Genomic DNA, 13,161 nt, shown 5'->3' with positions numbered 1-13,161 from the left:
AAGCACTGAGCTGATGTTTTTTTCTCCACAAGTGGTACTGAGTACTTGTTAAACACCATAACATATACTCTAGTATTATATGCAATGGTGAAGTAATGTCTTGACAACATGATTAATTTTAGACTTTGAGACATAGCAGCATCACAACATACACATAGCAGTGACATAATTAAGCAACTTTAATGCAAATGCACTGCAAAGAAAGAGGATAAATGTGCATTGTAATACAAAGACATACTGCATATACAGCAACACAGTTACATATTCACAGCACACAATATCACATGCCTGGGTGACAGTATTACATGTCAAGATGATCACATGCTATCAGTACAACTTGTAAATAGTTTTCATGATTTGTTTTCATGTTATTCATATTGTCTTGTTAAGAAAAGTGAAAAAAAAAAGATTTTTTGTGTCTCTTTCTTTACATGGATTAAAACGTCAGACATTTGTTCATATGAAACATTGCTCATTTCAGGCTTCTCTAAACTTCACTAAGTGTAATGTAGACAGTGAACTCCTTGATGCTTTTTTCTACAAGGCATCACAACTGGTGTGGTTTCCAAGCATTCAGTGAAAGTGATTCCTTTCGTTTTTAGAATCTCTCCGTTCTGATTCCTTTCATTTTTAGAATCTCTCCGTTCTGATTCCTTTCATTTTTAGAATCTCTCCGTTCTTCATTATTTTCTTCTCCCATTTCCGCTGTCATCTGCCAGTTGTCACCTCCCTCCCAGGCAGTTAACCCAATTATTCTTCATCACGGAGGGGATTCTCATCTTAGTCATCTGTGTTAACCATCTCCCTACCCCAACCCCCATCGTTAACAGTATGCAATAAGGTACTAATTCTGTTTATTTTATTTTTATTTAATTTAACATTTGTTTACCAGGAAAGTCTGACTGGGACAGAGCCTATTTTCAGCTGAGACCCAGGGAGAAACACTCCAGATGCATGTCTTTGAAATGTAGGAAGAAACCAAATCACCTGAGGGAAACCCATGTGAATGCAGGGAGGACATGCAGACTCTGCACAGAAGATACTCCAGCTAAGAATCGAACTGGATAACCTCTTGCTTTGGGGTGACAATGTTAACTGCTGCAACACTTTACCACCCAAACACAGACCATGACTACAAGTTAATGGACATTTTTTTGCACTGGTCTCAAAGGGAGACTGTTTTCCATTTACAATCGGTATACTTATTAAAGGAAACTACATTTTGATCAAAGGTAAGTTTGACCATATAATTTGATTAAATGTGGCTTGATCATTTATGTGGATAACTAGGTAGGAGATCTATAGCCCATCTATAATAAATAATAGGGCATCCATGCACTATATAGCATGATGTTGTGAGAATAGAAATTATTAATTCAGACTGATTTATCCTAATGGACTGAATGCTTGTAGCTGATATTTAGAATAGTTTGTTTAACTCTTCCTATAATTAGCTGCATTCTTTCCCTCCTCTGGAGCTACAGAATCTTTCCTTAGATCTTAATGTTAAGTATACCTCAAAAATAATTTAAAAATCTGGTAATATGTGCAAAGCAATGAAGCGACTACAGATAGTAGAGAGATATGTCAGGTAGCAACTAAGGGTGAAGTACACAAAAACATTTTTTTTGTAAGACACAGTATGGAATTAGACAACTAACATTAAATTTCATTGCAAAAATATCTGTATGGATACCATGCATGCATTTCACATTGTGTACTTTATTGGGCATATTTCCAGGGATAGTTTGATCTGTGAATACTCAGGATTCATAAATGCATTGTCTAATTTACTGAAAAACTACTGAAAAACTACTTCAAAACAAAAACAAAACAAAAAAAAGATATAATTTAGATTAGAAATGAAAACGTTTGCTTTTTGGACCAGGTATAATGAACCTTTTGATGGGAGTCACCATTTATAATTAAGTAATTAGCTGAAATTTTCTAAGACAGGAAATACAATACTCTAACTGAGGGATGTAAGGTATGGAAGAATTCCTAAAACAAGACCTGAAACTCAAATTCCATTTTTATTTTTAAAGGGTTATGTTATCTTAGCTGGTTGCTGTCACCTCAATGAGCACTTTTTAAAGAACCTGTAATGCAGACATAGGAAAAAATCAGTAAGAGTCACAGCAATAAGTCACTGACACTCCTACAGAAGATGCTCAGCACTGGCAGTATTTCTAACTGTTTTTATTCTAAGAGAATGGTTGAGTGATTTGTCAATAGAGAACAGGAGATTAAGTTCATCTGCTGTGACCTCAAAGTTTATTATCCCCGAAAAGAAGCTTTTCAAGTGGAGTCTCTACTGTCAAGCCCATAAGGCAAGTCAATACACTGGCCAGGAATCTAGTCATAGGGGACTCCATTGTAAAACACACTGATGACACATGCACCAGGCTGGACAAGACAAAACTAATAGTCAGTCGTCTGTCAGGGACTAAGATTCACCAAGTTGCACACACTCAAGTCAGTGCACCACAGGTACCAGTAAGATTCAGTCATAGTCCATGTAGGTGTAAATGATTTGAGACATACTCCCTGAATTATATGAAAAGAGACATTATGGTGCTCTCAGACTATGTTTCAGAGGATGGTACATGCCTAGGATCGAACAGCAGTCTACCTTCACCAAGAATGATGCCACAATATGAACAGAAATAATGACTGACTTAATAATTGGCTTAGTTTCTGTTGACATTCTAGGAGGATACAATATTTATTAGCAAGGGGGGACACTGTTAACAAATCATGTTGCTTCTTCAAGGATGGTCTGCACCTGTCCCTGCTAGGCTTTCAAATAATGGCTAAAACATTGTCATCTTCCATAGTGCCTTTTGCAATGCCAATTTGACAAAACTTCCAACAGTGAAATACAACCAAGGAAACCTAAAGATGTTACTACTCACTGTCAGTAAACAAGAAACTCTGCTCCCTGCAAGCTCTCCTCACCCTGGAGTTGGTGGACATCTATGCAGTTACAGAGACATGACTTAAAGCCACAGAGAGTACCCCAGCAGTGCTAGGATTCAGTGCCTTCCACATATTTAGACCACAAACTGCACAGGCAGGGATTAAAGGTAGAGGCATCTCAATCTACATCAATAATAGGCATACCTTTAGGTTGGTTAAACAGAATGATGCAATGGAGTTCTTCCACATCCAGATTACCATGAACAAAGTCCCATACCATATCCAAGCTACAAGTCACCATCTAAGTCTCATGAAACCCATAGCTCCTACTTATACCTAGTGGAGACACTCAACATTCAACCAAATACCATACTTAGGTTCATCGGTTCATAGGTTTATACTAGGCTATCTGTCCTGGGACATTTACAAGCCTAGCCAGAGTGTGTTTGGCTTTCGCCATCCTTTTAGATCAGTTTACTGTGTCTCTGTAGAGTAGGTCTAGCAGGGACACAGAAGAAATCCCAGGGGTGAACTTATGATCTCCCATCCACTCGTCAAGATTTCTCTTGAAGAGGGTCAGTGAGGGGCTCTGCCTAACATGGACTGGGATTCTGTTCCAGAGTGAGGGCAGCCTCTGGGATATGAATCTGTCCCTCCAGCATGTCCTATTTATTTCTGTGCTGAGGTTTAAGTCCCTGGAGCGTGTAGCTCTAAGAGATTTGGATTTCCTGAGGTGGAGCATGTCCATTAATTCTGGGTTGGACATGGCCTTATACGTCAGGCATAGATCACCTCTGAGTAGGCTGTAAGCAACTGAGTAGAGCTGGAGTTTCTTTAGCCGAACTGCATAGGGCATCTGTTTGAGTCCCTTGATCTTCTTGGTGAGGTACTTTGGGGGCCTCTCCAGTTGCTGCAGGTGTCGGGTAAGGTACATCCCAAATGGGGCATTGTATTCAATTATGGGCCTGATGAGTGATGAGTAGAGGGGCACGATGACCTCTCTTGTTCTAGATGTGAACCCTTTCGTGATAAGGTGGGATATATAGAAGGTCTTTCTAACCACTCTGGCAACATGATTGTCAAAAGAGAGGTTTCTATCTACTTGGGTCCCCAAATCCCTAACTAATTCTTCAGTACTTAATGGATTACCAACTATGTGGTAATTTGTGGGCACTTTGTTTTTCCCGAAGGGGATGACTATGCACTTTTTGGCATTTAGCTTAAGGCCATGGCTCTGGCACCAGTTATCCATCTCTGTGAGACCCTTTTGGGGGATGCTTGTGTCAGCTGGAGAGTCAATTATGGCACCCAGCTTGCAGTCATCTGCGAACTTGGTCAGCCATAGTCCTCCCATATTAGCCTGTACCTCAGAGAAGTATATACCGAATAAGAGAGGTCCCAGGACTGAGCCTTGTGGGACGCCACTTGTAACTGGTTTGGAGTCTGACATGGCACCTGCAATACTGACCATGTGGGTTCTATCCCTGAGCCAGTTTGCAACCCATCTTGCGACATAGGGGTTGATATTTAAGCTGGTGAGCTTATATATGATGCCCGAGTGGGGTATTGTGTCAAAGGCTTTTGCGAGGTCCAGGTAGGCTGTGTGGACTACCTTCCCTTCATCTATGGCCTTGGTAACTGTTTCAAAGAAGTCAACCAGGTTCAAGAGGCAAGATCTGCCCTTAACAAAGCCAAATTGGGTGGGATCCAGTGTCTGGAGGTTACCAATGTCCTTGTTTATGAGTTCCATGATGATACGATCCATAGCTTTGCAGAGCAGACTAGTCAGGCTTATAGGGTGATAGTTTCCTGGGTTCATTGTGGCACCACCTTTGTGGAGTTGGACCACTGTTGCTGTACGCCATTCCTTGGGTACATATCCTGTAGCAAGGCTGAGATTGAACAGTGACTTTATGTGAAGGTTTAGTTCTTCTTGGAGCTCATGTAAGACGCAGCCCGGGACACCATCTGGTCCCATTGATGCTGTGTTTTTTGCTTTGGAGAGGGCAGCTCTTACCTGTGCATTTGTGATGTCAGGGAGGCTACATTCTGTTGGGATAGACATTTGGTCTTTTGGGGGTGAAGGGGGGGAAAGTTTGCACTGAACCTGTCTGCCAGGATGTTGGCAATGTCTGTGGGATCAGTGTATTTTTTGTCATTTTGTACTAACTCAGAGCATATCTGGGAGTTGCCCCCCAGATTCCTGACATAACTAAAGAAGGCCTTGTGATTATCTTCAGTGTTTTGTGCAATTTTTCTTTCGAAGCTGGCCTTAGATAATTTTATGAGGGATCATAGTTTCTTGCTAGTACTGATCAGAGATGCCTTCCCTTTTTGCGATTTTGCTGTATCATATAGTAGCTTCCTCCTTCTGTTGTATAGCTTATTTATAGCTGGGGCCCACCAGACTGGTCTCCTGCCTTTGGAGGAGTGAGTCTTGATTTTATTTGGGATAGCACAATCCATACATCCCTGTAGGTGTCCATAGAATGCATTTGTAAAGGATTCTGCTGTTTGGGCAGTATTTTCCACTGGCCCGGTGGCTTTGAAGGATTCCACCTCGGTTTTGAGAAGTGTGAAATTTGCTTTTGAGAAATTTTTCACTGTGAGTTTCTTGGCTGGGGGTGGGGATGGGATATGGATGTCCAGTGAGATTAATTTATGGTCTGATCTTACCAATGAGGGACACACCTCTGGTGTGGAACATAGAGTCCCCATGTTGGTGATGACCAGGTCCAATATGTTATCCCCTCTTGTGGGAGTGGTGACCAGTTGTTCCATAGCATTTGAGTTTATAAATTCAAGGAACCATTGGGCAAGGGTGTTGGGGTTTGAGTAGTTTTCCCAGTCGATGTATGGGTAGTTGAAGTCACCCAATATTATTGTGTTTGGAGAGACCTTCATATTCTCCAGTGTTCTCAGGAAGGCCGAGTGGGGTTCCTGAGTTTGGGAGGGTGGTCTGTAGCAGGCTACAAACTGAAAGGAAGTTTTGCCCACTGTTAACTGTACATGGATGGTCTCCGATGCTTCGTGTAGTGCCACCAACCTGGAGGTATGGGTATCTTGGATGAATATGGATACTCCCCCTTCTTTTGTGGTTCGGTCCGAGTTTTGGGGCCGAAAAGCATGGTATGAGGTATAACCTGGTAGTGCTGGGATGCTCTCTGGGGTCTTGAACCAGGTCTCTGTCACTGCACAGATATCAATATTCTCCATACTGAGGAGAGCCTCGAGTGTGTGCATCTTGAGGATTAGACTTCTGGCGTTGAGCAGTATTACCCTTAGTTTTTTTTTCTTGTGTTGTCTACGGAGGTGGGTTTGTCTTTTGAGCCTTGCCTAAAAAAGGCACTATGGGGTGGCAAGAGCCTTAGCCAGTATTCGAAAGCCCAGGGGTGACATGTGCAAGCTGTCCCTAGTGAAGCAACTTGGCTTGTCAAGCATGTCATTCCAGGCTGACAGACACTGAATCCCCTTAGAATGATACCAATACTTTAGCCAATAGTTAAAATTGATCATTTTGTCTTTATACTGTGGCATCATTCTTTGTGAGGGCAAGATGCTACTCAAGGTCAGGGTCATACCAGTCTGGGCTACATGATCAGAGAGCTCCTCTATGTCTCTTTTCATGTAGTCCATGGAGGTATGTCTCAGGTCATTCACACCAGCATGGACAATGACAGAGTCATATTTGTACTTACTTTGGAGTGACCTGAGTGCTTGCGTTATGTGGCAGATCCTGGCACCCGACAGACAGCTTATAGTGACCTTCTCCTTGTTCAGTCTGGTGAGAGGGACGTCAGTGTGTCTGACAATAGAGTCCCCTATTACAAGTGTGTTAGGTGTGTTGTTTAGCCTTAAGGGCTGTGGCTGTGTGGCACACTGACTTTGTGAAATATGTGATACGTGGGTATTGTTGCGGGGTAGTGGTTGCTTGGATGTCTGCTTTGGAGGTCTCTGCTGCTTTGGCAGATTTTTATTTAGAGCCTCAGAGTATGTTTTTGTGTGTTTATGTGTTTGGGTTGCTGATGTGATAGGTCTATGTGAGACTGGAATAGTGGTGTGTGTGGTTACCTTCTCCTCCTGACTGACTGTGCCAGTGCTGGGTTGAGAGAGCTCAGCCTCCAGTTTGGCTATATAGTTGCATCTCTCACATATATTTGAGTTTGATGGGAGGAGGAGAGGGAGGTCTGTGTACATAAGGCAGTTGTAACATTGCCTCAAGATACCCAGATTCACCAGCTGGACTGGACAGTAAACCTGAAACTGACTATTGGACATGCCAGAACAGTATAAGGAACAGTTTTTTGACTGATCAGAAAGGACCAATAGGGAGCCAAGAACTTATAAGGAGTATAAGAGGGTGTAGTGCTTTAGTTAGTGTTTACTTATAAGATTACTTATAAGATCAAGTGCAGGGCTTCAGAATGAAAATAGAGTGCTTACTTTGAGATTCAGAACAGTTCTAAGGGAAAAAGTGAAGAGCAGACTCTGTGGAGCCGGGAATAGTTTAAACTCGTTTAAGCGGCGCTGCCCGATGCTGCGCTCTGCGCAAAATCGTGCAAAAGCGGGTTTTAAGGCAGGGAACTTGAAAGAGCTGGGAATCAGCCCAAAACATTTCTAGGCAGTAACCACTCCTACAGGGGCAGGCAGGCTGTTCAGTGTTAATCACTGCCACTGATGAACACAGAGACTTCCCTTTAGCCCAAGTAAGCACTGGCCTCCAAGAAACTTACAAACAGTTCAGAACAGCAAATCTGTAACTGAACTTTTTAAATTTCAGAAAGTGGGAAAAAAGCAAGATTTTTTTGTTTTTTTTTGTTTTAGTTTAAAGGTAGCAGAGATACACAAGTAGCAAACTAGTCAGAACAGTGCAATAAATGACCCCACATTTGAGTGCTAGGCCAGAGTCAGGTAAAATGCAATTTTAAGAAAAAAACTATTTTAAATTAAGTGCAACACAAGAAATGTAGTAAACAGGCTCCAGATGTGTTCTAAATACTGTTTCAAATACAGATATCAACTTTAGCAAGCCGGAAAATGCCGAAAAGTAGGCGGCGAAGCAGTAATTTTAAACAAAAAATCAGAAGAAAATACTTAAAATCACAAAAGTGGCTCCTTTTCTTCTCTCAGCGTTTTCTCTCCTTGGTAGGTGCTTCAGCAAAAACTATCAAGCCTGGAAAGACGTCAAAACCAAGAGGCAGCAGGCTTTTAAGAGAGAGAGAGAGATCAAGGAGTTTGGAAATTACCCAAAATGGCCAATAAAACTACAGTTTCTAGGCAGTAACCACTCCTACAGGGGCAGGCAGGCTGTTCAGTGTTAATCACTGCCACTGAAGAACACAGAGACTTCCCTTTAGCCCAAGCAAGCACTGGCCTTCTAGAAACGTCCAAACAGTTCAGAACAGCAAATCTATAACTGAACTTTTTAAATTTCAGAAAGTGGGCAAAAAGCAAGATTTTTTTTTTTTTTTTTTTTTAGTTTAAAGGTAGCAGAGATACACAAGTAGCAAACTAGTCAGAACAGTGCAATAAATGACCCCACACTTGACTGCTAGGCCAGAGTCAGGTAAAATGCAATTGTAAGAAAAAAACGATTTTAAATTAAGTGCAACACAGGAAATGCAGTAAACAGGCGCTAGATGTGTTCTAAATACTGTTTCTAATACAGATCTCCACCTTAGCAAGATGGAAAACGTGGAAAAGTAGGCGACAAAGCAGAAATTTTAAACAAAAAATCAGAGGAAAATACTTAAAATCTCAAAAGTGGCTCCTTTCTTAGACTTTAATAATCTGTTTATAAACTGGGAATCCTGCATAACCCCGCTTTGCAGGTGCAGAGATTCCTAGACTTTGTACATTCATATGTTTTCTGGCAATAAAATGAATGAACAAATACATAAATAATGACTAAGATGGGTACTTCAGCTCACAGCTGTGAAAACCAGAGTGCATCCCATTGTATGCCCGCATGCCCTCCCATCCTCTTAGCTCAAGAATCAGAGAGAAAGACTCAAAAGTCACGAAGAGATTTTAAATATTTCTCTTATATACCTAGAAAGTTGCATTAGCAAGCATTTTCTGAAGTCTGAAAGTCACATACCTGACATTATTTAGTATCTGTAATCTATAACAATTTGCCAGAAATCCACGCATTTTACAAGGAATAGACAAAAATAATTCTCACTTCCTTTGATTAAGAATTCTGAACAAATCCAAAAGTAATGAGGGGATGTCCAAAAGGGATAACTTTTAAATGATATTTGTTAGCCAGGTAAACCCACTGGGGAGAAGTTTCCCTTTTCAGGACTGACCCATGAGTGCTGTCTGGGTAACTTGCTTACACTCACACTGTATGTAAATGGAGATGGGAAGGATTCAAACCTTGTACCTTTGACTCCAGGAAGTAAGTTGTTAAAAGCTCAGAGCTGCAAGTGTCAGACAACTCTAATTCACTTTAAAGGTTACAACAGGTGTTTCATGGACATACATTTTCCAAACAATGACAACTATGAAATTCTAATGACTGTTTTTTACCTAAAAAAGTTAAGGGAAGTTTGATGAGCAGGATTAAGGCTTCAAGGCTGCAGAGTTTGGTTCGACCTCCAACTATGTTGTTACCAGAAAACTGTAAATGGCAAACTGTTCACAAAGTTACATGATCACATTCCTTCAATTCTAGGTCTTAAACTGGACTTTACAATGCATCATAACCACAGTACATAGACATTATGTAATACTGAATTGACAGCTTAAGATGTCACATTAAGCATTCAAGCAACATACATACTGCCAACAGCATTCTCTTCATATCGCTGAGAGCTTTCCTATGAGGCTAAGCAATTCTGCCTGTGTCACTTGATTGTTAAGATATGTAGAGAAATATGAACATTAATACAATGCAAATTAATCATATACAAATATTATTCAATATTTCATCTGCAGTAAACAAAGACATACATCAATACAGTTGCGTTTGCCATTGTGGAAGCTTTAAGACCAAAAAATCTTTTAAAATGTTGTATGTAGCCTGGTTTTGGAATTATTAATGGAAATATAAGCAGCCAAAAATTGACTCCTAGTGGTGTCAGTAGGAGGTAACTACAGAGTATGGAAATGTCACTAGGCTGTGATGATAAGAATAAAAGCATACATTTTTTTCAGTGTGTGGCTGTCATGGACTTCTGAAAGTTAGATGCTACCTATATGCTTATTTCCATATTTTTTCTAGCCTTCATGTAGATCTCGCATATTCCATCATAGTATTAGTAATACTGAATTTTGACATCATCTGCAGAGAGAATTATTCTGTCCGTCCTCTGCTGACATATGATATGTATAAGACTGGTTTCTGTATGGTGTCCAGCAGTTCACATTTTGTCACTTAAATTTGTGCTGACACCATCTACCTTAGCACAGCTGTTTTAATTCATCCTGTATTCTGGTTGCCATTTCTTTTCCATCTCATTACTCCATACCTTGCTATACTCCAGGGCTGCATTTTGCCTCACTGCATCCAGAAACCTTTTCTGAAACATATACCCCAGGATTCATTAAACCTTACACAGTGTAGGAATAGTGCAGCAGCTGCTGCACGAAACTTGGCTGCTGAATGATTCAGCAAAGGGCACCCAGGGTGTGCATGAGTGCTCCTATGCTATTCCTGCATGGACACCACTGTTTTATGCTAATTACCTCATTTGCTGGTGAAAACCATCTAAATGAGATGACTTAGCAATTCAGCAAGCAGGCAGGTGTCCGTGCAGGAATAGTGTAAGAAGCAGAAATGTATTCAGTTACTAGCTGAATACATTTCTGCAAATTAGAAAACGGAGGCATGACAGCTCGAAGTAAAGCATTTATTATATTTATTAGGCATGCCAATGGCCAAATATATGGCCATTGGCATGAAAAATAGTTTTAATTTTTTGAAATAAAACTTTTTTTTTGGCCGATTTCGGACATTTAAGCATAGGACAGCAGCACACAGGTGGGATCATGCCGAAAATTTAAAAAAAAGGAAAAATAATTTTTTACAGAAGTCTGCATTTTGCTATAATCACAAATTTCTTCTAAGTGTCAGACTGCACCTAACCGTGTAGGTGCTCCAACACCAATGTGTAGGCAAGAGTAGCAGCTAACATGAAAAGGGGTGTGCCATGCTTGCTGTAAGCACATTGGAGCTCAGTGGCCTGGGTTTGCCCCTAGCTAAGCATAGCTAAGGAAGAGGGTGTGTCTGAGGATGCATTTTCTTATTCCATGAAATAAAGAGTGTTTTAGCATTCAGGGAGGGCCAGTTCTGCTTAAAACTGTTTACGTTAGCTAAAAGGGTGTGCACAGCATGTACTGGGCCTAAAAAAAAAAAAAACAGAAATAGCAGAACTGTATACAATTGAGCACCAGGTATGTGCGGCTCGCATCAAGGCTTAAATGGGGAGGAAATGGGAAGGGGAACCAGCAGAAGGAAGGCAATCAAGGAGAACTAGCATAGCTGGCAGGGGGACAGGTACTTTCCAAAGACCAACTGGGGATATAATGGGGGTCTCACAGGTATCTGCGTCCAGGATACTCCACAAGTTCCTTGGTGCCATACGACAACATGCCGCTGAGCACATTTACTTCCTCAGCACCTGTGAGGAGAGCAATATGCATCTCTTCTACCATGTAGCAGAATACCCGGAGGTAATGGGTGCCATAGACTGCATGCACATCCACATCAAAGCACCACCCGGTAACCAGGGTAGGGTCTACCTAAACTGCAAGGGGTTCCACTCCACCAACTGCCAGGTTGTGTGCAATGCCCAGGGAATTATCATGAACGTGTGTGCTGGCAGCCCTGGAAGCTGTCACGACTTCCACATCTGGCATTCGTCACAGCTGTACCACTCGTTTGCCAGTGGGGACATCCCATATGGCCATCTGGTGGGAGATGTTGGCTACGCACTGGAGGCATGGATGATGACACCCATCAGAAATGCACACACACCCACACAAGAATGCCATAATGAGGCACACACACAAATCAGGATCATTATAGAGCATGTGTTTAGGATGCTCAAGTCATGGTTCCATTGTCTTGACATATCTGGTGGAGCCTTGCAGTACTCTCCAGCCACATGTGCATACATGTTCATAGTATGTGCCATGCTACACAATATGATCCTGCAGAAACAGCTGCAGCAGGAAAAAATGGGGAAGGGCCACACAGCCCCCCCCCCACCATTGCCAAGGTCTCCACAGGCACAAAGAGACTCGGAGGAGGAACATCCTGAGCCTGCCCCTGTAGGCAGAAGGAGGCGTGCCCAGTATGCTTTGGCCTTGGCAAAGAGGCAATGCATAGCACATACACTGACACTGTAGGACCCCAGGGACTGATCTCTCTCTCTCTCTAACTCGTGCACACAGTAAAATGGATGCCACAAATCACACTGCCTATACCTTACCATGTATAGGCAGTGTACTGTGTGCATCCAATATAGTCAGCCCTCAAACACAATCCTCACAACAGCCTCAGGCACAAGGTAAGCCAGTCTCCTTAACAAAATAAATGAATGGAGTGGAATGTTCTGATAGCATATCTATGGTATTGATCAAGCATGCAAGGAATGGGGTGGCTAACTGGGATAGCAACAGAGAACTGACAGCTCTGTGGGACAGCAGGAAGTGTATCCCCAGTACCGGCCTACCCACACCATGCAGTACCACCCTAGTTGACAAATACCACTGCAGTATATGTGTTGAGCCAAATAACTGGGGGGAGGGTCATAGGTCACATGCATGGATGTCAAAGTGAGGGTCTCATACCCAACCCAGCCTCCCTAGCAGATCAACTGTAGAAAACCATACAGAAATGTTTGGCAAAGGACCCCACATGGCAACATCCGTGAAATCTCCACCTACAGACGTTTACACAGTGATATCACAGCAGGTCTGGCAGTGGCAGTATGGCTTTGAAAGGTAAGAAGTCTGAAACTACAAATGTTTATGCCAGAACAATCTGACCTGTGGTTGAAACTGTTATGCCTGTAGTCTCAAATATAGGGCACACCACTATGCTAAATGGGACTAAAATGTTAAGCAAATATCAGCACAGTGTCTGCAAATGTGTATTGTGTACAGATGTGTCACCCCCCCCCAACCATAGTCCCATAGAAATTCAGTAATATGTCCATAGCCTTAAGTAGCATCCAGCCCTCAACTAGAGTGATGCCTCAACACAAACAGAAAGCAATTGTCAGTAACACC

General features: G+C 41.9%; 1 pseudogene; it reads left to right on the top strand.

The window, feature by feature from the left end:
- The window catches only part of LOC122816465, a 155,582-nt pseudogene that overhangs the window by 115,216 nt on the left and 27,205 nt on the right, over positions 1-13,161 (top strand).

The sequence above is a fragment of the Protopterus annectens genome, chromosome 1.part1 (assembly GCF_019279795.1).
Source record: "Protopterus annectens isolate FY-2018-M chromosome 1.part1, PAN1.0, whole genome shotgun sequence".
In the NCBI taxonomy this organism is placed as follows: Eukaryota; Metazoa; Chordata; order Ceratodontiformes; family Protopteridae; genus Protopterus; species Protopterus annectens.
This window is presented reverse-complemented; position numbering and strand designations above follow the sequence as displayed.